General features: G+C 45.6%; 1 protein-coding gene across 8 annotated transcripts in view; it reads right to left on the reverse strand.

The window, feature by feature from the left end:
• celf5a (cugbp, Elav-like family member 5a) overlaps nucleotides 1–26,188 on the reverse strand; it is a 142,935-nt gene that overhangs the window by 105,288 nt on the left and 11,459 nt on the right. The gene's annotated exons all lie outside the window — the stretch shown is intronic.

Genomic DNA, 26,188 nt, shown 5'->3' on the forward strand with positions numbered 1-26,188 from the left:
AACATGAAAATTAAACAAGCTTCACATTCCTGGTAAAGTAGGACAGTTCGCTTCATTTGGATGACGCTCGACAGCGAGGCTACAAATATGGCTGAGCCAGCGCGGTTGTGCGGTCCGGAGCTGTGGTCAGGTAACATTGATCGAAAAGCCTGCCTTCGAGTACTGAACCCCCCCCCACCAAGTTGGATGAGCAGCAGTAGGCGACAGGATATGCAAGACCAAGTACAAAATGTCAGTCAAGCAAATGATTTGCTGAGTAAAATAAAACTCGTGTGGAACAACAGCTAAGTCTCCAGTGGCACCCCAGCCATCATCTCCCTCTTCCATCACGTCTCTCTCTCAACCCCCCCATACCCCGTCCCCGTCAGTGCCTCATTCCAAGAAGATCTCAGGCTCGCTTTGACAGCAATAAAGTGCGCCGCTCAGGCAACGGAAGCTAGTAATATACTTTTTAAATTACTACAGACTAAAATATAGCCAGAAGTCAAAAGAAGTATACAGTGTATCAATGTGTACCAAAGAAAGACAACAGCAGCCTTCCAAAGAGCATGTGGAATTACTGTAGCACTTTCAGAAGAAACAAACTTTAACATGGTTTTATGTTGTTTCTGTTAGATTGTAATCAATAAATCACCATCATTCTTTTTTTTAAACCTCAATGCATACTGATATCAGAAGTATACTTACAGCCTGAGACGGTTTGGGGGTCAGAATTCCCGGCCAAAAAAAAAAAATCGTTGGATTGGATTTGTTTTACCACATGAATTATTATCAAAGCAGTAGATACTCTTGGCTCACGCTTTCACAGGCAGTAGTGTTGAAGAAACGTCCCTTTCCCAGTATGTTTACGTCTCGGTTCTTGCATTCTTGCACTTGTGAAACATCACCAGACTCCACCCAAGTTCCAAATCCCAAGTCCGCAAACTAGCAAGTACTCCAACTTTGCCCCCCTGCTCATCAAGTCTGCATCAGAAAGAAGTTGCCTGAAGGTGGGGCAGCTATGCATCCCATAGTGCATTTCACCTGCACTAGTGACAGCAGTAGCAGCAATGATGAAAAGAATGGGCTACAAAGCACAGATATTCACATGTGTGCTCCATATGTTCACATATCTGCATAGAGAGTGTTGAGAAACATCTCAACTGTTGCTAGCAGGCCGGAAAAATCCTACTTTTAGATTGACGCAGTATTTGAATTTAATAGTCCTGAGTGCGAGTGTTGTCACACATTAATTACCTTACATTTATACACGTGCTATACGTGTTCTGTATAAATGCATGTTTGCATTGTTTTGATGTGCGCTAAAATAAAGAGAGCTGCGGGGCTGCATTGTCAAGTTTGCATAATGAGCATTAAGGGCAGGGAGAAATATCAGGCCTTGGGAGAGAGGTCTAAAAATATGGCTTCAGAGAAACACAGCAGAAAATCTGAATGTTAAAAGATATCTACAGAAGTTATGGTCCCCAGAATTACAGAAAGACTGGCAGATGGGCAGGCAGCATGGAACTGAGCTAGAGCTCAGGGCCAGGGCGAAGCAAACAGGTATTCATAGCCAGCACATGGCAAAAGCCGAGGTAGAGAGATCAATAGCATAATGGAATTAGCCTGGCTTTGAAACATGGCTGCCAATCCTATTTACTGAAGGCTGTTTATGTTTTCTATAGAGCCATTTTCAATATTTGAAAGCTGCACACGCACTACAAACATTTTGTCCAAGATTATAACAGCCAGACCCCAAATCTCACTATTATTTTAATAAAAACAGTGATTCTTCCCTGGCTGTCATTTACTAATCCAGCAAAATGCCGGGTGGAGGAAAACAAGATGGTTTGTATTGTGCGTATGTTCAATTGTGTGTTGTCGTTTTGCTGTGAAAAAGAAAAGAACTTCCAGTGAATATTAAATAGTCTCTACTTTTAAGCCCTCCAAAGCTTTTTCATTATCAAGAGCCATCCAGCACTGTGTCGTATTTACAATTTCCAACAATGATTATGTAATTTTAGACAGTCCTGCGGATCACCATACTTTCCTTGCCTTAAAAACGCCTCGAATCCTTCAATAACAGGCCGAGAGGTGTTTCTTAGTCCAACGTGCACTAAAGGTGGCCACTGACAAAGCAGCCGTCCTGTAGCTCACAGCCCCCAGGCCATGAAACCAGCCTCTAACCGGCCAGTAAATCCGCCTCAGTAGGCCGGGTACACACTGAGAGAGCCATCCTGCATGCAGATACTGTAAACACACATATGCACACAGATAGCCAAGCTCACCACAGGAATGGTGGGTGCTGCAAGCGATTAAGGGCATGGAACAGATGCCCACCTGCTACCCCTGAACCTGGCCATGCCTTAGCTGTGCCACGGTGCCCAGGGTTGCCCCTGGGTGCCTCGATACACTGTTTCCATCTGTTGCCTGGAAAATGAAGGGCAAATATGTCTAAGTGACTGAGCATTATGTGTCCTCTCAAAAACGTTTTGCTGATAGGGATGCGCTGTAGCCAGCACAGAATCTGATTAAGATCTGTGATCAATTCATGAAAAAATGCTCCCAATGACAAAAATCAGAGCAAACACTGCGAATGTTCTCAGACTATTGTCCATCAGATAACGCAAATGTATTTGCTTTCCTGTCTTATAGCAGATAGGATGGATTATTATCGCCACAAAGCCTGCCTTTATTCTAATTACCTTGTAAATAAACTTGCTTGTCATTACTTTTCAAGCCAATTATAGGCTGCCTAATGGAAGTGCTTAATTAGCAGACACTCTATCAGGGAAAAAAGAAAAAGACAGGGGAAGAAAGGGAATGAAAGGGAAAAATGCTGCTGGAGGAGGACTGCACTCACAGTATAATTATACAGTCATCAGATGTTGGGGGGGGGGGGGGGGGTTCTGAGTCTTCTGCTGTTTAGCAAGGGTGCCACAATAGAGGTTGGACCTCACTGTTTCTGTTAAGGAGGGAGCTGACAATGGAGCACTCAGCAGGTGGTGACCCAGACCCCCTAATAGTGATGTGACAGTCGTGGGCCTCGCAGCAGGGGAGGGAGGAAGCAGCACAAAACTGCACGCTGGCCGTCCCGCCCCCTCCACCATTATATGGATTCCCACACCTTCCACAACCCTCGGCCCAGGTCACACCCCCGGTCTGTCGAGGCATCAACCCTGTTTTTACCCCCTAATGTGACCCAGGTCTAATTTCTCCACAACAGCGTGAAGAACAAAAGACAGATCAGATCTGATCTTTTCAAACCCACGGTCGAATTCAGATCCAACCGTTTCGAAATGCTACAGCTGCAATTCCGTATGCTCTCCGAGCCACTCTTGGTCAACATATGTCACAATAGTGCACAGTGGGGGGGCACTTGCCCATACACAACATGCTAGACCCCCGCAGGTGTGCTGTGGTATCTGGCACCACTGTGTTGGCAGTGCTGAGTCTTCAGGTGGAGCCTCTGTGGATTAGGCTTGTTTGTCCAGCAAATACCAGGCCAACCACTCACCGAGGCCTCGTCAAACACACTCGAATCCTTTTTCTTGGACTTTTTTTTCCCGGCTAACGACAAAATTCTCATTTGTTACCTAATCGATCCGGATGGAGAGGTCAACATGGATGACCTCTTCACCGGATCGACTGACCTGAGAGTTTTTGTAATGCTACACCTGATCCACCTGGACACAACACAGCCCCCCCTCTGCTCCGGCTGGGTGGCAAAATCAGAGCTTCCGACTCTTCTTGCATGTGTTAACTGTGACCGGCATTTCCCCATTACAGCCCTACAGATCCACAGAAACAGCTGTAACCGTGGTATCTCCGAGCTGACAGGAGAGCTGGCTTATTCCCCAGCAGAAAAAATGTTTCTGCCATGCTACCCTTATCAGACACAGTCCATCTGAGCAGGGAGGGCTGGCCGGGGGGGGGGAGACTGTGAGGGAGAGAAGGGCCGAGGGGTGCGATTACAGCCACGTTAAGACCTGAGAGAGATCTGTACCCACACAGATTAGACACTCATCATTCACCGAAAAAGTAAGGGTGGATGGACAGAAGGAACACGGTGGGGGGAGATGGTGTTGGAGGTCTCAGCCGCGTTTGGGGTTTAATATGAGAATTCTGCCAGTATAATTGCGTTTCAGGCCTTATCCTCAGCTGCATCAGGCCTCGTTTGGCGACAGTTTCGGGTACTTTATCTGCCGTCATTCTCTTCCTATCCAGACCCAATCAAATTTGCTCAGGCTAGCCAGGGAGAGGCAGGGAGAGGCCGAGGAGGGTGGACTACAGCAACGATAACGGGGGGAACTTGTTTTTTTTTATGATTTGAAATCAACTGTTTGCCTGGTGCACTTATCTTGCTTTCATTATCCCACTGTCATGCTGTGAAGGCAGCTACAGTAAGAGAGGAAAGTCGAAGCAGGAGAAATACAGCAAAGAAAGACAGGGAAGAGGGGAGATGGGGGAGACAGCAAGGACAGACTAAAGCAGGCAGGAGTATAGACATAGGTGTGTCAGCTATATTCTATGAGTAAAGATTGACTCACAAATACAGTCATGCCGTTCCCAGTAAAGGATCATTTATTGGGAAAGTGTTTAAGCTTGTGAATGCGAGCACAAAGAGCGCCCTTGTCAAGCACTGTGCTGCACGTTTGGGCTGATCAGTTTAATTAAAATGTATTGATGCTCGTGTGTATTAACAGGAATAACGTGACGTGTCAACCACCCACCGAAGGTCTAGAAACGCACATATCCGTGCTCCTACTCAACACATGCGCACACACATACACATGCTTCATGACGGCGTTATTGTGTGGGCGGCCTACAAGCTGCCGGTGCAGATTCCATTTTAAAATGCATTCTTCCTTGGACCATGAAAAAAAATGCCTCCTCCACACTTAAAATATTTCTTGCCATTTTTCATGTATTAGTCACAGCCCTGTCGGGAAAAAGGATGAGGAAACGGGCCATGTAAATGGTGTCTATACTGCTCGACTGTGTACGTTTGTTAGGACTCCAGTTGTATCCTTAGTGAGAAACTTGCATAAACTAGTGTGGCCTCTACCTGCCATTCATGTTAACCTACTGGTTACTGAAGGGATTTAGTTAAGAGGGATGTGCATGTAAAGATTATTCATTAAAGTAAGTTAATATGACACCACATGGAAATATATGCTATTGAATTTAATTAATCTTAAGGTAATAATCGAGTATGCATATTGCTTTGATGGAAAATAAGCTGGTATAAAACACTATAAACTCTAAAGGTGCAGAATTTGTTGCAATTTTACCTCCACATTAGTTTAGCGGATGTAACATGGATCTAACATGTCACATGAGGCCAACACACATGAAACGATGTGAGGCGTTCATGCTGACACACAGCATCAGACGCCTACTGAAGCTGACTAGGGGTGTGATGAACTTCTAGAATCCCTGAAGCAAAGACTAACGGACTGCAGGGACGTGTCTGACTTTAATCAGACTCTGTGGTCAATCACTCGCTGTTGTGAAAAATGTCACAGATCACAGCCTGATGAAGCACGATGACAAAGCATCTCCAGCAGCCTCGTCACCGATGGCAGTCTGTGTGTAATGATGCCTCTCTCTCACACACACACACACACACACACACTCGCCATACTCAGCAACACACAAACCTCTGAGGTACAGTTTACTGTCCAAAAGATATATCAAAGAGTGCTGCGGTGCCCAGACAGAACAAGAGAGTGTCATCACAGTTGGAGGGGAAATAAAAGATATGTTTAATGTTTGGAGGAGGTTTTTTTTGTTGTTGTTGTTAAATCATTTCAATTTATTCAGCCACTGCTGTGCAACAAGTTTAAATATTCAATAAACACAAGGTTGAAGAGAATGGCTTTAGAATACTTTTGTTGTTAATGCATTTTTACCTGATTGATTAGCCAACAGTGCGGAACCAAATGCTGTTAAATTCTGTCCGCAACTTTGGAAAAGGAGGTAACTTCATGCAAAGGCTGCCCAAAAATAACAAGAGATCACATGTGTTTGATGGGCCTTCAACAGAATCTCAGGGGGTAAAAGCAGCATCGGTAACAGAATAAATTAAAAGAGCCTAAAACTGTGCAACACAACTGGATTTTGTTCTGAGCCTGCTTTATATCCGGCATAAGAACACTTAATAATGCAATCACGTTATGCCGTCGCACTTCAAAGTATTTACTGAATCGTGGCCTGGGGTTAGGATTGAAATTCTGAATAAATGTGTTTATGGAGGTGGCAGGTAGCTGTGGATCTACTCTGACAGATTAGAGCAGAAGAAGTAAATGTATGCTAGAACCAGGTGAAGGTTAGCATCGCCCCACAGCATATCAATCTCCATGACAGAACACGACAGACAGATGGAAGCCAGCGTGCTCCAGGAGCAAGAGAGGAACTAAAGACGGACGGACGGACGGACAGAAGGGAGAGAAGAGAGAGCAAAGTGAGAGTAATGGCAAACAAACTGGGGATGAGGGCAGGCGCGATCTATAAATAAGTGTTGCCATGGAAACACGTCATTATGAATCTCACCGTCATGATTTTGATTTGCGTTTTTTTTTTTTCCTTCACAAATATAAGTAAAACGCGATGACGTTAAGTTATTAATAAGAGCTGCGGATGAGATTTGAAAATTTTACACATCAGAGTGATGGAATAAATAAACCAGAGCTCCATGTGACGATCTGGACCTGGGATCCAGTCCCCATTACTGTCCAACTTTGAGACCTTCACATGGACCGCACTTTCGTTATTGTTAATTCTAATTCAGGCTAAAAGCTACACGGGTAGGCTGTGCATGCAGGGGTGGATCTGCACCACCTGGGGTCCTGATATCCTTGGTTATGGGAATGTTGGGACCGACTCCCTCCTGCACAGAGTTAGAGAGAGAGGCTCCTTTAAAGACAGAGGGAAGAAGAAAGAGGGACTGGAGGAGGTCTAACAAGCTGCCTCGGCATCACCTCAACATGTGACTTCCACATGTTTTTATTAATTTATTATTTTATAAGGCCCTCATTGGCAAACGTCTCTACTACATCTCTTCATTAATTGTTAAGTCCTTTAATGCTTAAAACGCCCGCTCAAGAAACTGGCTACAACTTAAATCCCTACTGTGTTTGGGAGGTCGGCCTTCTCTGCTTCGTCCCTCTCTCTGGAATTATCTAAACTCCATGGTCCCCTTCAGTCACTTTAAATCAATACTCACTAATTTCCCATCCTCTATTTGTACTTGTATTTAAAGATCTTTTGGTTTCTCTATTTTACAATGTACATGTGATCTCTTGTTCACAGTGTTTCAGTTTGTATCCCATTTTTACTAATAAATCACACATTTGCCCCCCCTACCTCAACATTTTTTTGTTGCTTGTGATTTTCTGCTTGTTTCTGAGGCTTTCTGCCTATGTTTATTCAGGCTTCTAGAAGTTTTAACAGGCCCGGTGCTGAAAAATTCAGTGGTTTCTGGCTTGAAAGACTTTTCCGTCACTTCTGTTTTCTCCTTGTGTAAGAGCATCCTTATTCTCTATACATCGGCTAAATGCTGTGCGTCTGTTTTCACATTCATTATGTATCTGCATCACTTTATCTCTAACATTACTATAAAAGATAAAAAGTCCAAAAAGCTTTTAAACACACTCATACACATCCACAGATATAAATATAAGCTTGCCTGCTCAAACTTAAATGTATGATTTTTATTTCGACAGGCACTCAAGAGGAAGCCGGTATGTGTGGCATGTAAGGCACTGCTGTCAGTCCTGGCTGGCAAGACGAGACTTGTGAGCGGACTAATTTCTGTGACAAAGGTCAACAAGTCGAGAGAGTGATGGAGAGAGCCGTGACACACCTGTCACGCCTTGGCGAGAACGAGTCCGGATGGAGGGGCTGAGAGTTCAAAAAGGGTAGAACGCAGGGACAACGGTGGCAGGAGACAGAGAGGCAGGGAAAGTGATATTAAGTTAAAATCTGCAGCAAAAATATGTATTTGTTTGTGTGTGTGTGTGTGTGTGTGTGTGTGTGTGTGTGTGTGTGTGTGGGCATTTTATTGTGATGGGTAGGATAGCTGAGTAATGCATTATGTCTTTGAAAGTCCTCACAGAGACATAAATACAGAGGTGTGTGTCTGTGATTCTGTGTGTACTTGTATGTGTGTGTGTGTGTGTGTGTGTGTGTGTGTGGTGTGTGTGTGTGTGTGTGTATCTTACATAAAATCTAAAGTGAAGCAAAGGCAGCAAGTGTTTCAAACATGATAGAGTATGAATAAAGCTGCAGTCTGAGATCAACTGGGAATTGCAAGTGGGAAAGGGGGGGTGTAGGGGGGGTCAGATTTTGTTGTTTTTCCCTTTCATGGTCTATTTGGTCTGCCAGACCATGCAGCTTAAATACCTCCCCCCATGCCTCCTACTTCAAAATTCATGTTTGAAGCCAAAGTGCATAAAGATACTAAAACACGCAGTTGGCTACAGTGCACGGTGAATACGGACGGGCAGATGCTAAAAACATGCACGTGTGGGGTGCCTGCATGCATCGAAGATATTTTACTGCCGCAGAGTATTACAGGTTATGTGAATTATTAATATATGAGTGGAGTTATAGGTGGCGTGTCCCGGTGCTGGTGTGGAACATGCCCTCACACTTGTCTCCGCTGTCTCCTTGGCCTGGAAGTTTCAGCCTCTGATGATGTTGTTCCTCCTGTGTCTGCGGCTGATGTCTTTTAAACCCTCTTAGCATCTCCCTCTCAGCCTGGATTCATTTTCACAGAAACCTACGGTTCCCTCAAAGCAGCAGCAGCAGCAGCAGCAGCAGGGGGAGCTGAATTTGCTTATATAACTCCGTTAGCCTCTGGATTTCAGATGCTGGATTGGTTCCCATCATTTTTCAACAGTCCTTCGCCTCGTAACTTTGACTGAGATGTTCTGACGCACACGAACACATCACCCTAGCACTGCCTTCCCTTTTCCACACGTTCTCATTTAATGTCTTCGTGTATTACAACTGTTGTCTTCTTTTTCCTCTTTTACATCTTATAGCCTGGCTCCCTTGTATTCCCACCCCCACACGTTTGCTGTCTGCACTCATTTTCATTTTGTCTTTTCATTTCCACTCTTGCCTCCTTGCTTGTCACACGCTCCCCCTCTTCCTTCCTTTCAGACTTTCCTTTCTCACATGATTTCCCCTCTCACACCTCCACCAGCAGACAGAGATGGGATTCACACAAAAACAGTGAGGGTGTGGGGGGGGGGGGGGTGCCATTTCTACATAACATTCACACTTTGAAATGGTGAGGATGTGAGATGGTGCAATGATATAACAATGAAAGAGACAATGCTTCTCACATGCTACACAAACTGAATGTTACTCGGCTCGTGATCTTCATGCAACTGCTGTCAGATTCATTTTTAGCTTTTTATATTAGCTATTTATATTTTAAAGCTATGTGGTGACCAACCAAACCCCTAGAGCCAATGGTTATAATTCAAAAAGGTTTGAATAGGTTTGCATAGCGGGTGTTTTATGTTATATAGTTACCGATGCACCAGTGCAGAGGAGGGAGCAACATCGCCACAGAGTCAGATGAGTATGAAGGAGCCCGTGAATGCGTAAACATGGGGGGGGGGGGTGCATAATAACATTGTGTCAGAGGAGGAACATTTTCTACCCTGCAAATTAGTTTTGAAACATTACTGTGTCCGCTATTTTAGCTCTTTAAACTGCAATCGAAGCGGTCATAATTTGATGCTGTCCTGAGAGCCGTAATGCTCGGGGAAGACAGCACGTCTGTCTCCACACACGAACATGGCAGTGTGCCTAGACTTCTCATAAGGATGTTAGGAGTGAGGAGAAGCATGGGGGACAAAGAGGAGAGAAAGAGAGGGTAGAGAATTGGTAATGCACTCCCCCTGCACACAGCGAGCTGCATGGAGAAGCCAGATAAGACACCCTGGCCCTTGCTCTGACTGCTGGAGTAAAGCCTCTCCACCGACGCGAGCAATGACTGCAAGGCTTTGGCCAACACTTCGCTCTATCCATCTATAACCCAGTGATGCCTCTATTACAATGGCTGCCCCACAGCTACGTGGGCCCAAGCCAGCTGCACAGGAATATAATTAGAGGAACCATGAAGTGCCCTGGCCACTGACAATTGATCTGACTGACAGTCCAATATTTCCACCAGGGAAATAAACCACCATTTGCCACTGGGGGGGGGGGGGGGGGGGAGCCAGAATGGGGTTTTGGTGAAAGAGGGTGGAAAGTGAAACGCTAAAGAGCAGAACGGCGGGTTTGGGGAATGTTTTCGCTGCTGCACTCACTTTAGTTTTCTAACAGAAGTGAAAGCTTTATTGAGTGCATATGAGCTTGTCAGTACACACCGGTGTCTCTCCCACCTTTCCCCCAGCGTCACCTGTCTTTAAACACTGAGAGCTCTGGTTGGAGTTCCTCCTGCTCTTAATGATGCAGGTTTACAAGCAAGCACAGCTGCATCTGTAGCACACTCCCAGCGTCAAACCCATCAGGTTCTCCCTCTCTCAAAATGCAAAACTGTAAGGAGGAGTGTGGCTTTGACTGGAATCGGGTCACCCTGACAAATACGCTGGTTTGTGTCGACATTTTGGGGTTGTTACATGTTTTATTCCATTGTTTCCTCTGCAGCACTGGGGAGGATTTCAGCTTGACAGCATCTCTGGTTCCCACAAGTCAGCCACTAGGTCACACGCCCACAGAGATCAAGACAGCTGGTCTATGAAACCAGAGATAAAGTCATAAAAGTCAAAGCAGATGTTTCTTTAAGAAAGTCAAGTGTCAAGTCTGTGTGTTGTTAAAGCAAAGAGTATGAATACATATGGATTTATACATGCAATTGTAAATGCACTTGAAGCTAACATGCAATGAAACCCATAAAAAATCGATGTTATCCTTCCAGGCATTCCTCAGTGATGGACATGTTTGACTGATTAATGACAGATAAATGCCGTTTTATTCTAATTTATTAGCAAATACATCTCAAACAGAGGTTTTTTTTTAAATCCGATAGCTTTGTGATTAATGGTTTGCACGCTTGACTCCATTAAAGGTCCTGTGTGGGCTCCATCCCATTGTTCAAAGCAGCTGTAACAGGTTTATTGTTTGATTGTATGATACACTGTATAAATGATGACGCTCCCTCACTTTAAAATCAACCCTCTGAAGTCTTTCTGCTGTGGACTGAAACTAAACGTATTTGATAGATTATTTTATTCTTTAGTCGGATCATTTAAAAATGCATCAATACACCATGTGAAGTATTTACATTCTGCAAGATTAAAGGCTGCAGAGCACAAAAACTGAATGCTTTGAGAACAGTTAACGTCACATCATGAAAAAGACTGAAAACACAGTGAAAACAGGTCTTTTATACAGGAGTGACAATATGGTTCGTGTTGTGTCACCAACTAACTTGGAAGTTTAAATGTCGAAACATGAATAACATAAAGAACTTCCACTCTTCTCATCATCACCCTCCGTCTGCCCACAGTGTGTCCTCTATTTTCCTCCCCATTTTGAATGCCTCTGCCGCCCCTGCAGTATCATAGCTATTCAAAGCAGGCGCCCGATGAGAGCTTCATGTGTCATCTGCCAGCGTGACAGTAATGCACTATTTCTTTTCATCTATGAGCAATGCCCGCATTATCCGCGGATAAGATGTATGGCAGAAAAAATATTAATGGTCTCTTCCTCCAGTGTAAAATGAAAGAGGCTTCGGCAAAACAAACAATCTGCTTTTTCTTCTCAAGGAAAGCGAGCAGCTACATGAAAGGACGGTATGAAAAAAATGACCAGTCTGCCTGTCTCTGCTGGGTCATGAGAGGGATGAGGCTCTGCGTCACCAGCGCAGCTATACTTCAAAAAAGCAGGACCAAGAGTTGATCATGCTGTAGGAGAGCGTGAATGAATACTGACACTGTGTGAGATAAAGTGCAGACTAATGCTTAGCAAGTGTCAAGACAGCCATGAAAAGTGTAGCTGCCAGGGCAGAATGTATTAATAGGCCATAATAACACGGACTGAATCTTTAGATTTTTCCGTTCGTATTGCAACATCATGCCATTCAGATGATCCCCCTCCCCTCCTCCGTCGAAGAACAAGATCCATTTCTGGTGGCATTAGAATCTGAGGAATCTAAATCTGAACGTTCTGGCGGCTCTGACATTTCTGAACGCAAAGCTAGTGAATATAGATGCTGGCTGTGTAGAGCTCGAGGTCCGTTTGTCAGGAACAGGGCCTGACTATAAAGGACAGAGCTGTCTCTTTGCATTAAAACAAAACGTAGCCTACTAAAAATAAGGGTCTTTCCACGTGAACGAGTGGGCACACAGTGATTTAATTTCTCATCCAATGTGGTGAACAGAGTGAAATAGTTCAGGGGTGATGAGAAAATAAAAAAAGGCTGTTTTGAAATGAAGAGGTGGCTTTTATTTTTACCCCGCTCTAATTATAAAGCACTCAAAACATTTTCTTTATTCATCATCAACTAAATGCAGTTGGATCTGGTTTTTTTCCCTGTCCAGATGAAGACGTAGATATTAATGAGTTTTGCTTAAAACTTGTGCACAGAGGGCAAGTACATCTAATGGAGAGCAGGTTATGAAAAGCACATTAATAAATAACCCTTCGTGTCTGCATTTATTCGTGTCAGGGACTACTTTGCCCCTGCTGAGCCCATGCATTCATTCAGCTCTGAAGGAAGACTAAACAGTGAGCAGGAGCAGATTCAATTCCTCTTATTTATTAGACACGGATGTTTTAATAACAGCAGTTTATTGGACTGCCAACGTGCTATTTGGTTGCTTATAATGTCCTCACATCCTGTTAATGTATGTAGGGGCTATCTGCTGCTGGGGAGATATATTGCAGTGGGAGATTCTACACCGTTATTAAAAACACTAAACTGTTGTGGAGCTCACTTCCCTGCCCTGCACAACATAGAATACTTACAACAGCATAAACATAGCATGATTCCATTGTTATAAAACACCAAACTTGTGTCAAAATCCCTTCTCAATTAAGACTTTTCTGCGGGCCGCCAGACTCTATTAAAGCGAACTGCAATGTAACATTATGACATCATCAGGAGAATCCTTATTTACATTTCATTTCTATTATCTAGAGGCAACTTTGGCCATTTTCAGAATGATATCCCCCCAGTGGCACTTTGTGATTAAAACACAAATTAAACCTCGTTATTAACTACAGTCGGCTCCTTATAGGAACGTATGGGTGCATGCAATTAATCACATCCACTAAACAAGCCGTCACTTTTTCAATTAGGAAGTTGGTGTGTCTGTGGGTGAAATGCAAAGAAAGAAATATCTGAAATAAAAATTTCAGCTTAATCTTACCATTAGGAGAATGCCGAGACAGATGGTGTCTCATATTTAACTGAGAAACAAACCCAAAAAAGTATTTCTGCTAACATCTGAAACATCAGCAGCAGCCATGGCTCCTGCCCACCATGAGAGCAAGTAAATGTTTCACACACACACACACACACACACACACACACCACACACACACACACACACACACACACAGAGTGCTGGAGACATCTTGGACTGTGAGTCTAACAAGGTGATTTTCAAGTGTTATTATACCATAGTTACACACAGTAAATAAGCCTGTTCTGGTTTAAGATATCTGAAGGCTGGGGTTTAGCTCCTCGGGAGCCCGCATGGTGCCACCCCTGCTGAGTTAGGAGAAAAACAGCATTGAGATACTTTGAGGCACAAAGAAAAGAAGTAAAGAGAGAGAAGACAAGAATTCAGAATGATGCTAAGCCCCAACAGCACTCATAAAATGTCATGTCATTAAACTTAGTACAGTCTAATAGGCCCGAGCAGAATAAAACAAAAAAGGTGCAACGAGGGTGTGGGAAGGTTGTTCGAAGCAAAGCAGCAGACTGAAAAAGACATAAATCAAACCTGTGTATTTGGGTTAATACATTGGCTGAGTTAAAATTACAGGTCAGAAAAGCAATTACTCTTTTCTGGGCCTGTCAAATCAAATAACAAATGTATTGCAGACAAAAGACGGCAAGCAGCCAAATAGATGAGTGTCATAACATGCAGCTTTGCCCAGAGGAGGTAAAAATTGTGGTGCTTGGCAGAAAAGGCTTTCTCCAGTGGACAGATTTTCCAGAAAGCACACAGTTCGTACATATCACTCACAGCCACTGCAGTTCCATTAGATCTGATGTGCCTATCTCTGACTGAGAGGGCAAACATGCAGCCTCTATGAACCTGTGAGCCAGCCATGTTTAAACCACCCAACAATTATAGCTCAAGTACACATCTTAAGAGTGCCGGAACCAATCCAGGACACAAATATCTCATTTACTGGCTCCATTTATGAGCAGGTATTTGAGGATCAACAGGTGAGATATGGCCTCTTCCAGCCTGTGACCTTCTCAGGGTCGACCAACAAGGTCACTAAATCAACAAGGAACATGTTAGCTAATGGTGGCATGTTGGCTGTGAACTGAGACATTTACATCTTTGTTTTACAGTCTGGTTTTAATGGACAGCACCACGGACTGGCTCATGGACAGCACCATGGACTGGCTCATGGACTGGCTCCTGGACTGGCTCATGGACAGTACCATGGACAGCACCACGGACTGGCTCATGGACAGCACCATGGACAGCACCATGGACTGGCTCCTGGACTAGCTTATGGACAGCACCACGGACTGGCTCCTGGACAGCACCATGGACAGCACCATGGACAGCACCATGGACAGCACCATGGACTGGCTCATGGACTGGCTCCTGGACAGCACCATGGACTGGCTCCTGGACAGCACCATGGACAGCACCATGGACTGGCTCGTGGACTGGCTCATGGACAGCACCATGGACAGCACCATGGACTGGCTCCTGGACAGCACCATGGACAGCACCATGGACAGCACCATGGACTGGCTTCTGGACAGCACCATGGACAACAGCACCATGGACAGCACCGTGGACTGGCTCATGGACAGCACCATGGACAGCACCATGGACTGGCTAGTGGACTGCTCGTGGACTGGCTCATGGACTGGCTCATGGACTGGCTCATGGACTGGCTCGTGGACTGGCTAGTGGACTGGCTCATGGACTGGCTCATGGACTGGCTCATGGACTGGCTAGTGGACGACTCATGGACTGGCTCATGGACTGGCTCATGGACAGCACCATGGACTGGCTCATGGACAGCACCATGGACTGGCTCCTGGACTGGCTCTTGGACTGGCTCATAGACTGGCCATGGACTGGCTCATGGACTGGCTCATGGACTGGCTCATGGACAGCAAAGATTCTGGTGTCAGAGCTGAGAACATTGCTCTTATCAGCTGTTCTCTTATAATCAGCAACAATGAATCTTCACACAAGGCCAAAATGCCAGATTAGCAGCTTAATCCTGCAGCCATATGACAACATAATTAAAGGTCCACTGTTGCTTACACAACCCTTAATTATCCTGCTAAAAAACAATGCAAACAAACAGGAAAACAAACAATCTAAAATAGCAGGCTACAAAAAAACAGCACATAACCCTGAATTTGGAAGGAAACGCTGTGGTTTAACCCTCCATCTGTTTGAATGCATTCCCAAGGTGCTCCTAAAGAACCGTGAACGCCCACACATACCAAAACTGCCAGGAGAACAAAGACAAACACTTCCAAACCTCTCGCAACACAGCATGCACTGAAGAAAAAAGCTCTTCCCCGGCTATATATATAGGCTTGATGTGGGAGCGTGTGGGCTGGTGAAAGCTCAAGATGCAAGATGCTTAAATATCTCGCAGCTCTGGAACGTTAGGACGGCCGTAACTCTCCGAGTTCTTCTTTAATCCCAGACTCGCGCCCCTGAACGCATCCCAGTTGGGGCTGATGCATTAATCTGACAATATTTCACTGGGATCAAGAACAAGGTTTACAGGTGTGATGACAGACAGGAAAGATGCTAAAAATCATGATAAATGCTTGTAAAGAGCTTGAAACAGCCCAGTCGGTGGCATCTGTCAGAGCTGTTTAATCGGCTCCCTTTTTTCTTTCTTTCCTCCCTTGTTTGCGAGGACGGTCGACCACCACCGGCTCTTAGTCGGAGCGTCTGTCTCCAGAAAACGCAGAGTAAATGATGCCTGTGATGCAGCGACAGACATTTGTCTCCCCATTACTATTCAGGAAGTCATTTGATGTTTGCGAAGGATTCTTCCATTTTTCTTTCTTTTTAGGCAAGACGGGGATGGGAGGGGGGGGGGGGGGCGCTCGTATTACCGCGCCGCAACCACTCTCTTCTCCCACAATGCAATTTTTTCTCTCTCTTTTTCCCCCCAATTCCTCCTCTTTATTTCCTGCTCATCTCTTCCCGAATGTTCCGCGCTTGCTGCAAGTGTTAATTTGAATAATTTAATAAATAACAGTGAGCAGCAGGAACGCCAGGAAGCCGGATATTCCAAGCCCTTAAATCTGGTGGTGTTCAGAGGCTCCCTGCTGCCAGCGCCCCACTCCACGAACATCTCTGTATACAACAATAACCACAGCCCCTAATTCATTCATATTTATAGTCATCATCAAAGGGAAGAGACGATGCATTAGAGCCCTTTGTGGTTTAAGGGGCACAGCCATTACCAACACTGCTGGGGAAGAAAAGAAATCTACCTTCATTCTTGAACCAGGGACAATCCCAGGTACCCGGAGTGACTGACAGTCCAACAATGACTTTTGGGATGAAGCTAATTTCAGTCTCTCAGAGGATAAAGTGGGCCTCAAGGATTCCCTCCCTGGGCTCAGCAACACAATAGGAAGAGATGACAGGATTTTTTGGGGGGGATCTTAATGAAATAAAGGAACTAAACTGAATGTCAGACATGATCACGTTCAGATAAATCTATCGAAAACATTCTTGGTCTGGTTTGTTTTACTGGTCTATTCAAAAACAGCTTCACTTTGAGACAAAGCTCTCATTTATGAGGGCTCTGTTCCAACATTACGGTCTAAATGTCCTCGTGTAAAATAAAGGCATCGCCACAGCATGAAGCTCTGACATCGTTAGCGCTCTCTGAGGATGCTAGCAGCATAATAACATGCACCTAGAAGCGCGAGTGTATCCATTTTGCTCATTGAGCTTGCAAATTGCATGTTGACAGACAAAAACAAAATACCGAACGCCTCTCTGTCAAAAGAAATCCATTAGGCCAACTAAACACCTTCACTTATATTGTCAAACACACAAGGAAATACATGATTCGTTCCACAGCAGTCTTTTAGTTCCAAATGGCGAGTGATGAATAATGCCTGCCTGCTGCAGAGAAATGCACCATTAGAAATCACCAGAGGGTGTACTTCAAATGTTTGTGTTGTTTCAAATCTCAGGAACAGTTTATGCCGTTGGTTATGATTACTGTCTGCATCATTCAGTGGGTCCTGTTTAGTTAGTCTGCCTCCGCGTTGGTTGGAGCTCGTTTTATGCCCGATGAAGCCGCGTGTCTATAAAAGTCGAGCGATTCCTGGGAGCTGATGGTGAATTCCGAATGTTTGTTTGCCATTATTGTAGGTCCTTGTTTCCAGGTCCCTCTCTTCCTGTCATGCAGGACGGATGAAAGCTGCAGCTTTCAGGGCTCCCTAATGTGAGTTAATCTTGATGCTGTCACATTAAACACGGGGACATCTTAGGTGTTACGTACAGGGTGTTTATCAGAAACTTAGCCTGGCTGTCCCTGTGGGCCCCTCTCTCGCCTTTTCCATCTGCTTGGATGGATGGAGGGGAGAGGCCATCTTCAAAGCCCTCCGCGTCTATCCGTATCGACCACGTCTCCTCTGCAGACCCTAGAGGCTTTCTATTAGAAAGGATTTATCTCTCACACTGTGTCCTGCCACTCTGAGGAAACAAGGAGGGAAAATATTAAATCTAGGTCGTTTTGCAGGCCTCCATTTACTCCAAGGACCTTTGTTTTATCTCCTATTTCAAATCTTCACCTCTGATGAAGTAAAACATCACTAAATACTGACTATAAGACCCACATCAAGTTGAGGGTCAAAGGTTACACAAATCAGAGGCGCTGTTCTCCCTCAGTGTAGGAAGGACTGGCTGTTGCTTTTCCTTTTGCAGAAAAACCCCCTCAGTTATTTTCTTTCAGCTGGTTCTTTGCAACCTTGGCACCTCTTCCTGCTGGATGTTCTGACTCTCTGAGGTTTGGCCAGACCGCCATCCAAAATCTTTAGTAAAGGAGGTCAGGCAGCAAAAGATGGCAGTCATGAGGAAGAAAACACAGCCTGGAGGGCTGTAGAGACTCAAAGAAAAGGAAAAGTTAGAGTTTCTGTTCCCTGTCACCGCCAGAAACATCCCTTAACTGTAGCTCCACTGGCAGCACAAGCTAGCGCGGCTTTTCTGACCACAGCATGAGCATTGTTTCAATTTGTTTTTAATAGTTAGCAATTAGCATCTCTTTCTCCAAACAAAGCTCCCTCGTTCGGACCATCTCCACATGAACGTTTGCAGCCTTCCACAGCAGCTGGACATCCCAACGCAGCAGAAACAAACACGGATGCTTATCATCAAAAACAGGCCGACAGGTAAGAGAATTTGAACGGCGGGTTCGCTAATTCAGACAGACGGCCGTAAAATTCAGTGGGCTCCATTTCCTTTTAATCTCCTTACAGTGCATGTTTGGGGTGTTTATTTTAAAACCCGACATCCTTAAAAAGAACCCTGACACATACGGGGCGATGACAGCACACCTGACGTGTGTTGGCTGCTGTATTCTGACAGCGGGACGGCGCCAAAACAATCCAAGAGCCGAGCAGAGAGCAGAATCAGACATGGGCAGGAGAGCAGAAACAGGTATTGTCAACAGCATAAAGCGCGAGGATTCTACAAGGACGCTTTCTGATGGTGAAAAAGTTTTGCTTTGAACTGCTTGAACTCTCTCGCTGGGGAGCAGACGCTCGCCGCACTTCCTGGAAGCGGTCCACGATGCACCGGTCGGGGCCGCCTGCATGCAGAAACGCGCTGCAGGATTTATATTTGCTGCATCTCACAGATGTATTGCTCGAATAAATTCCGCTTCCAAAACGTCTTTAAACCTGTCGGCCGGGAGGATGAGGCTCAAAAAAAAAACGGATAAAGGAATATTTTGGAGGGAAGCGGAGCAGACGGGAAGAAGCGGACGCTGCTAATGAGGCTGCAGCGGGCACAAAGAGATCCCATCAAAATGAATCAGATCGATAGTTTTTAGGTTTTAATGACTGTGCGAAAGATAAAAGGCATCCAATGTGGACAGAGACGCAGCAATCTGTGGCAGACAAACAAGTCTGCCTACGGTTCCATCTCCAGAGGCTCGCCAGTGTAACAAGCAGTCGCTGCCGCCTCATCGGATAAATTATCATCATGAGAACGTTTGATTTCACTTCAATAAGAAATAAAACCACGACTACACGATACAGAACGGCTGACCAGGTTGCCGTGGTTATTTCAAACCATAAATACCTCCTTTTAAAGGTCAGCGAAACACAATCTGAGGTAAATGAATGATTTCCACATCTTTGCTTTCATTAAGAGGGACTGCTGACGAGGGAGGTTTCATAAGTCCCATCAATATCACGTAGTATATTAATATTCCCAGAAACCAGGGCAAACAAAGGACTGGCATTCCGTGTGCAAAACACGGATTATCCTGGGGATGTTCATGGATCAAAGCTTCATCACTGCATTGGCTCTTAAGTCTTTTGTTCATTTTGATTATCCTTTTTGCTTCTTTGGAGCGCTGCATCCATTCTGATGGGACAATGTGAGAGGCAGGGGATGTGCAGGCAGCCGACGCCACACTGCCAGCGTAATGAATGTCCCCGCAACCTCCACACTTCATCATGGAGTTCAACAAAAGAGCAGCCCCGGCCCGCTTTTTTCTCCCCTTTCATATAGAAAACAGCGGTCGGACTGCCGGTCCTGATCCAGTGGCGAGGCTTCATCGTACCTCCTGCTCTTTCCCTCCCTCTCCCTCTCACTCCTGTCTCATCTCTTAATCTTCACATCACCGCGATTCAAATCGCTCCGCTCTTGCTTCTCACGGCTGGACCTTCCCCGTCTTCCGCCCGACCCTCCGCCTCCTCCCCTCCTCGCGTTTCTACCTCGTTTCCATTTTCGCTTCTCCTCTTGCTGAGGTGACTTCCTGGTCAGAGCGGCTGTCTGGAGACACGTCAAATCATGCAAAACGCAGAGTCACTCTGAGGCTCAGGTGGCCACGTTAAACCCTCCTATCATGGACGTGCACACGTATCACGTGCACACCCCGACAAAGATGACCCGTGTGCGCCACTGCCAATGATCCCACTCTGGTTCAGGGCCTGAAAATGTGCGAGAAAGCAGAATTTAGTGTTTCTCCTAAATGTGAGCTTGCTGCCTGGAAGACATGGAGTTCACTGTTTTACTGTGAATTATTAAAAACTGCCTCTTATTGCACCTGAGACCGAAATGGTTTAGAAGCCCGCGTCTGCCATCCAGCTGCTGGCACACGGCTATATAATTCATATTCCCGACTCTTCTGCAGCCGCCCGGCTTATTGTTACGTTCCAAAGGCTTTAAGGCCGCCTCCGCAGACAAAGCACGCGGCCACTTAAAATGAAGTGTCAGGTGAAAATCTAAATCTGATATCGATGAAAAACACAAAGCTTCGGCAAACATGCTTGCCGAATCCCAACGTGGAGGAAAGCCGCGCGCGTCGCCGCGCTTGATCTCGCCGGTGCTAGCTCAGCTGTATCCAGCGTCCTGAATGCAGACGACAGAAGCCTCCAGCGCCCGCGATCACGCCGTCACCGGCTCCCTCAGCGCGCTCCGCTGACAACCCTCTTCTGCAATGCAAATACTTCCACATGAGCAGGTCCGTCACTAGCTCTGCCCGCACGCTTATATTCCGTGTCATTACCCCAAGGGACCCTCACATAAGAGGTCCCCGTGACTCACGCTGTCTCCCTTATCTGACGAGAAGGGGGCCGGGGCTCGGAACCCACCGGGCGGGCTGCCTCATGCGGCGGTGGCGGCAGAGGTGGGGGCCGTCGGGCTGTTTCCACTCACACAGCTTGTCAATCACATTCAGCTCGGTGCCCTGCAGCCATGTGTACTGTATTTCATTAGCCCTGATTTTTGCTGACAAATGCGCGCAGTCTTGCTGCGCAGCCCCTTTGTCTCTCTGCGGACGCTACACCAAAGCACATTTACTGTAAATCTGCTTTACAAATGAGCTCCCCCCACGGTTCCACCACGCAACCGGGCCATTCTGAGCGCGCGGGGACGCAGCACGCTGTGCGTTCCAGCTGGAAAAGGTCCGGCCTGAAGCTGTCAACTGACCCACGCTTCCCTGCTCCCTTTTCCTCAACACTTTTCTGGCAGTTTAACTCTCCCTAAAGTTGATAAATCCTCCCTCCGAGTCCTCCCAGTGCAATGTTGCTGGACAAAGAAGTCATCTAAACAATGAAGCGATGTTACAGAGGGACCATTTTTACATTAGAATTATGTATGTTTCACACTGCAGTGTGCTTAAATACTGAAGAGCCCATTTTGTCCCCCACTGTTTGCATCAGTAGGCAGTGAAATACACACCTTTTCTGACTGTTACCCAAGAGTAAAGAGGTTGTGCAGCAAAATGAAACTATAGTCAAGCTCCAAGGTTCCTTGCTGGGCAAAGGAACAAAGGATTGTTCAGACAGCTGCATGACTGTCTCCTCATAAGAGTCAGAGTATTATAGCACCACCTGCTTCTCCTTTTAAGAATGTGTTCTTCAAAGACCAGGTCAAAGGTTTAAACTCATTAAACTCAGCTAACTGTAGAAATTAGATCCTTTAGAAGCAGGATTCTGCTCACCTGAGTCCTCACAGACATGTTTGTTAATTACTGTGCTTCAGATGTCTTACAAGAGCAAAACTCTTTAGAAATAGCAGATGTGGATATAAAACTGGCAGCAAAAAAAAGGTTTTCATTTAAAATCCAGAGCTGAATTAGCTACATTTCTGTCACTGTGAGTTTCTGCCTGAAAACATGCACGCACACGCACATGCACTGTCATCCAGAGGCTAATGAGTCCCCTCTTCCTCCTCCATTCTTGTCAGCACCGATTGGCTTCATGCTGACCATTCCTCTCCACTCCCACCCCCACCCCTGCACACTAACACACACAAGAGAGTACACAAGCCCACACAGACACACACACACAGACACACACAGACACACACACATGCACACAGTCATACAATCAGAATCCTCAAACCTTGATAGAGAGTAACACCGAGTCATTCGGTCTTAGCAGTAGCATGGTCAGCATGTCTGCTGGAGATTATAAACAATAGACGTGAGTGTATCTGTGTGTGTGTGTGTGTGGGCGTGTGTGTGTGTGTGTGTGTGTGTGTGTGTGTGTGTGTGTGTGTGGTGGGTGTGTGTGTGGGTGGGTGTGTGTGTGTGTGAAAGGGTTAATTGCAACGGATAGCATCACCCAGCTAACATTCTACAAGACACAGTGGTAGATAAACAGCAGAAGCAAGCAAAAGTGATAGATGGAACAAGTAAAAGCAACGTCAGGGGAAAAAAGAACATTTCTGGAGCTCAGGACCTCCAAATTAAAGCGCGCCTCCTGCAGCTTCCAGAAATAACCCAATAAAAGGTCTCTGATAGAGAACCTGGACTTGAAAGGTTACACAAGACCATTAGGAGATCTATATTTTATCTATATTGTACGCTCACATACATGCACCCACATCTGTTAAAATACAAGGAATGGGTGCTAAAACGGGTGTAGAGACACTGGAGCAGTGACAAAGGGAGAAAGAGTTAATGGAGAGGGAAGAGATCGACTTAATGCTTCAAAACTGCTGAAAGCTTGTGCGTGTGCTGCAGCATAATCTTCTCCCATTGGGTTTTTAATGCTATTGCTGTTTCCATAAATCACTTCCTGTGTCTTACCCTACCTCCAGGTCAAGCAATACAAATAACCTGAGTAAACGCAGGCAGCAAACGCGTTTTCATCGTAGCCTCTCCCAGGCAATTACTGTTGCACACAAATGCTAGCATGATAAAGAGGGGGGGCGGAATGCTGGAGCAAGCAGACCTGCTGCAGTGACTGAGATTATTTCCTTGATCTCTGGGATTTGAAGAGATAGAGGGAAGCAGTCAACCAAGGGAAGGGGATAGTGTGAAGGATGCAGGATTTGGCTGTGATGCTGAAAGAGAGCGGAGTAAATCTCCGACAGGCTTGTGTGGAGGAATGGGAATACTGTCAAGCACACGCACCAACTGTAGGAGCAGCCTATGGCTCTTAATAAGGCGGCTGTTCATATTCCACACTTTTAAGATCAGGTTTTGCACTGAAACGCTTACATGCATATGAGGACGCGCCAGTAATAGAGCCAAGAAACACGATGTAAACTGTGGGAGCTTCTCCTACTCAGTGGGCAGACTTATGTCAGGCGCTGGTGTCCCCAAGGTTCCCATCATACTTCACTGAAGGAATCTATATTCCTGTCCAGTACACTTCCAATAGGCTGTACTGTTCCTCTCTGCTGCTAATGTGTAACAGGGGAGGTGGGTAATGACATCCAAGAATGCTGGCGTCTTCTCTTGTACGAAGACGATCCTATGCTGGTAGCCAATGTTTTCTTATTGTTTTGGAATAATTAATACTAATTTTGGAATGAAACCAAAGACTAACCAATTATGCAACAGTTAGGAGTTTAAATGCTTCAAATAAACTTTAAATAAATTAATTACCATCGGCATTGATTTAGAGGCAGTGTAATTAGTGTAAAGGTTGATTGGTGCCGTGCACGTGTAACAGACATGATGTCAGCCCCAGAGATTCGGCTCCGTAGCAATGCTATAGGAAAATATGCAGCGCACATCTTTTTGTGTATAGCAATAGAGATTCATGAAATGTGAGTTTTATTTCCCTTTCAAAATCCCCTGACGTCCTCTGGAATGACAAGTATTTAGGTGACATTCAGGCGCAAACCTGGAACTATCTCTGCTCTAATGACGTCTGCAGGGCTGCAGACGTGGAAAGTTGTTTTAACCACAGTCAACAGTGGAGTTTGGAGGGGTTTTTTTTTAGATTGCTGAATTCCAGATTGTGTTTATAGTCTGGGATGCTCCACGTGACACTAATTATGTAAATAATGGCATTCATTTTCCTTTGGTCAGTTCTACTTTTAAGCAGCTGCAGATTTTGAATATTCATGAATATATACAGTATGTTCTATGTTGCCAGATTATCTTAAATGCTAATATGAAGCTATCAGTCCTGGGTTCATGGTTATGTTTAAACAACCAAGTCCCCCTCAACCTGTTCCTCTTTTAAACGACTCCTAAAACTTGTCAATACACTTTTCCTGCCCTCAGGGTCATTACAAAGATACTTTCAATTATCTGAGCTCAAAAATGATCCTCATACGAGTTACTTTTGCTACCACAGACAAAATGTTTAAAATAACAATAAAAACGTGCATCGACACTACGCGCTGGCTGGGTAACAGCAGCGTGAGGGTTAACGCAAACCCACAGAAGCTGAGAACTCATAAATCATATCTGGAGAATTCCTAGTTTCTATTAATGACATCCCAGCCGTTGGCAGACGGAATTTTAATCAGAATATTGCAGACGAATGTTTGCCACGTCAACTTACCATCACATGAGGGGACCCCAGAAGCAAATCTTAAGAGAAGGAAGACCCAAGAGATGGACAGGTGGAGCAATGTCAGATGCATCGGTAGTCACACACACACACACACACTGAATTACGATTTTCAATTGGTTGTTGTTTAGGGAAAAATTCTTGAATCTGGTTACCTTCCGTGGTTTCAGGAACAAGCTCTTTGTGTGGAACATAAGAACAGCTGTGAGCTGTAATTGCATGTAGCGAGTGCTGTAGCCTCGGTCTTACGGAGAACACTATGTACCTCTATTGTGTGTGTGTGTGTGTGTGTGTGTGTGTTGTGTGTGTGTGTGTGTGTGTGTGTGTGTGTGTGCGTGTGTGTGTGTGTGTGTGAAGCTAGGAGCGACCAGTGAAGAAGCCTCTTCTGTCAGCCCTGACATCCGTCAGCGCCTGCCTGTTACATTTCTATGACACGCTCTGTCTCAGGAAGAGGAGCGTGGGGGGGGGACAGAGGGGAGGCGGCAGGATGGGAGGGGGTGCCACGCTGTGTGCAGGGACGCCAGCGGGGAGGCTATAGCAGGACTGAGAAATTCAAGAAAAGGGTTTTACATCACAGGAGTCGCTACCACTAAGATTTGCCTTTTCACTGGTTCACGGGCATCATTTAATACGCGCGTCCATAACACAGTGTGTGTTTAAAGGAGCCGTGTCTCCGCGCTGTGCTCACACATCCTGGAAATGCTGATCAAATGTTTTCTTTCTTTAAGCATGAATTAATGAGGTGCACATTGAAGTTGTTCTTGGTGCCCCATTCGGATTGTTCAACCCTTCAGAGCCCAGCTGCTTTGGAGCTCTGCTCCTGACGCTGGAAACATGCAGAAAATGAGGGCGCGGGGGGAGGCGACAGCTTTAGACTTGTTAGCGCCTATGTCTTTGCCCCCCGTGCCCCTCATTTATGCGCTCAGCCACATCATCTTCTGAATCCCATCAGTGGGTCAGGCTGGCAAAGGGGGGGCTTTTTTAACAAGAGAGACGTTGGCGGGAACGCCGGATCTCTGACAAAAACCGGAAAGGGATCAAAAGAATAAAAGATCCTTTTTTTAAAAAAAAAAATGACTTCCTCCACACTCAATGCTGGACACAATTATGACCTTTCATGGAGACATCTGGTGTGTGTGGTTACCGTTATAGTATTCAAATGCAGAGCATGAAGGAGGGGGCAGCCTTCAGCCTCTGCTGGGCCAATTTGCAGGGAAAATGAAACATGTTTCCAGGGAGGCCACAGGAAATAACCTCGGTGTGTCCGTCTCAGGCTTGTACCGTGGTGGACGGAAGACGACAGGACGTGTGGACTGACGTGCTGAGACCTCTCTGGGTACTGGTAGGTGTGATCTGGGCGCTCTCAGTCCCCATCAGGAGTGAGTCGGCCGGGCTCAAAGGTCCAATTTCACAGGTCCGCCAACACTGTTGACATGTCATCACTGCTGTGTTGTTGTATCACAAACAAATTCCCGATCTATCCAGATGTTATGTGTG

This window comes from Takifugu flavidus, chromosome 7, assembly GCF_003711565.1.
Source record: "Takifugu flavidus isolate HTHZ2018 chromosome 7, ASM371156v2, whole genome shotgun sequence".
Lineage (NCBI taxonomy): Eukaryota > Metazoa > Chordata > Actinopteri > Tetraodontiformes > Tetraodontidae > Takifugu > Takifugu flavidus.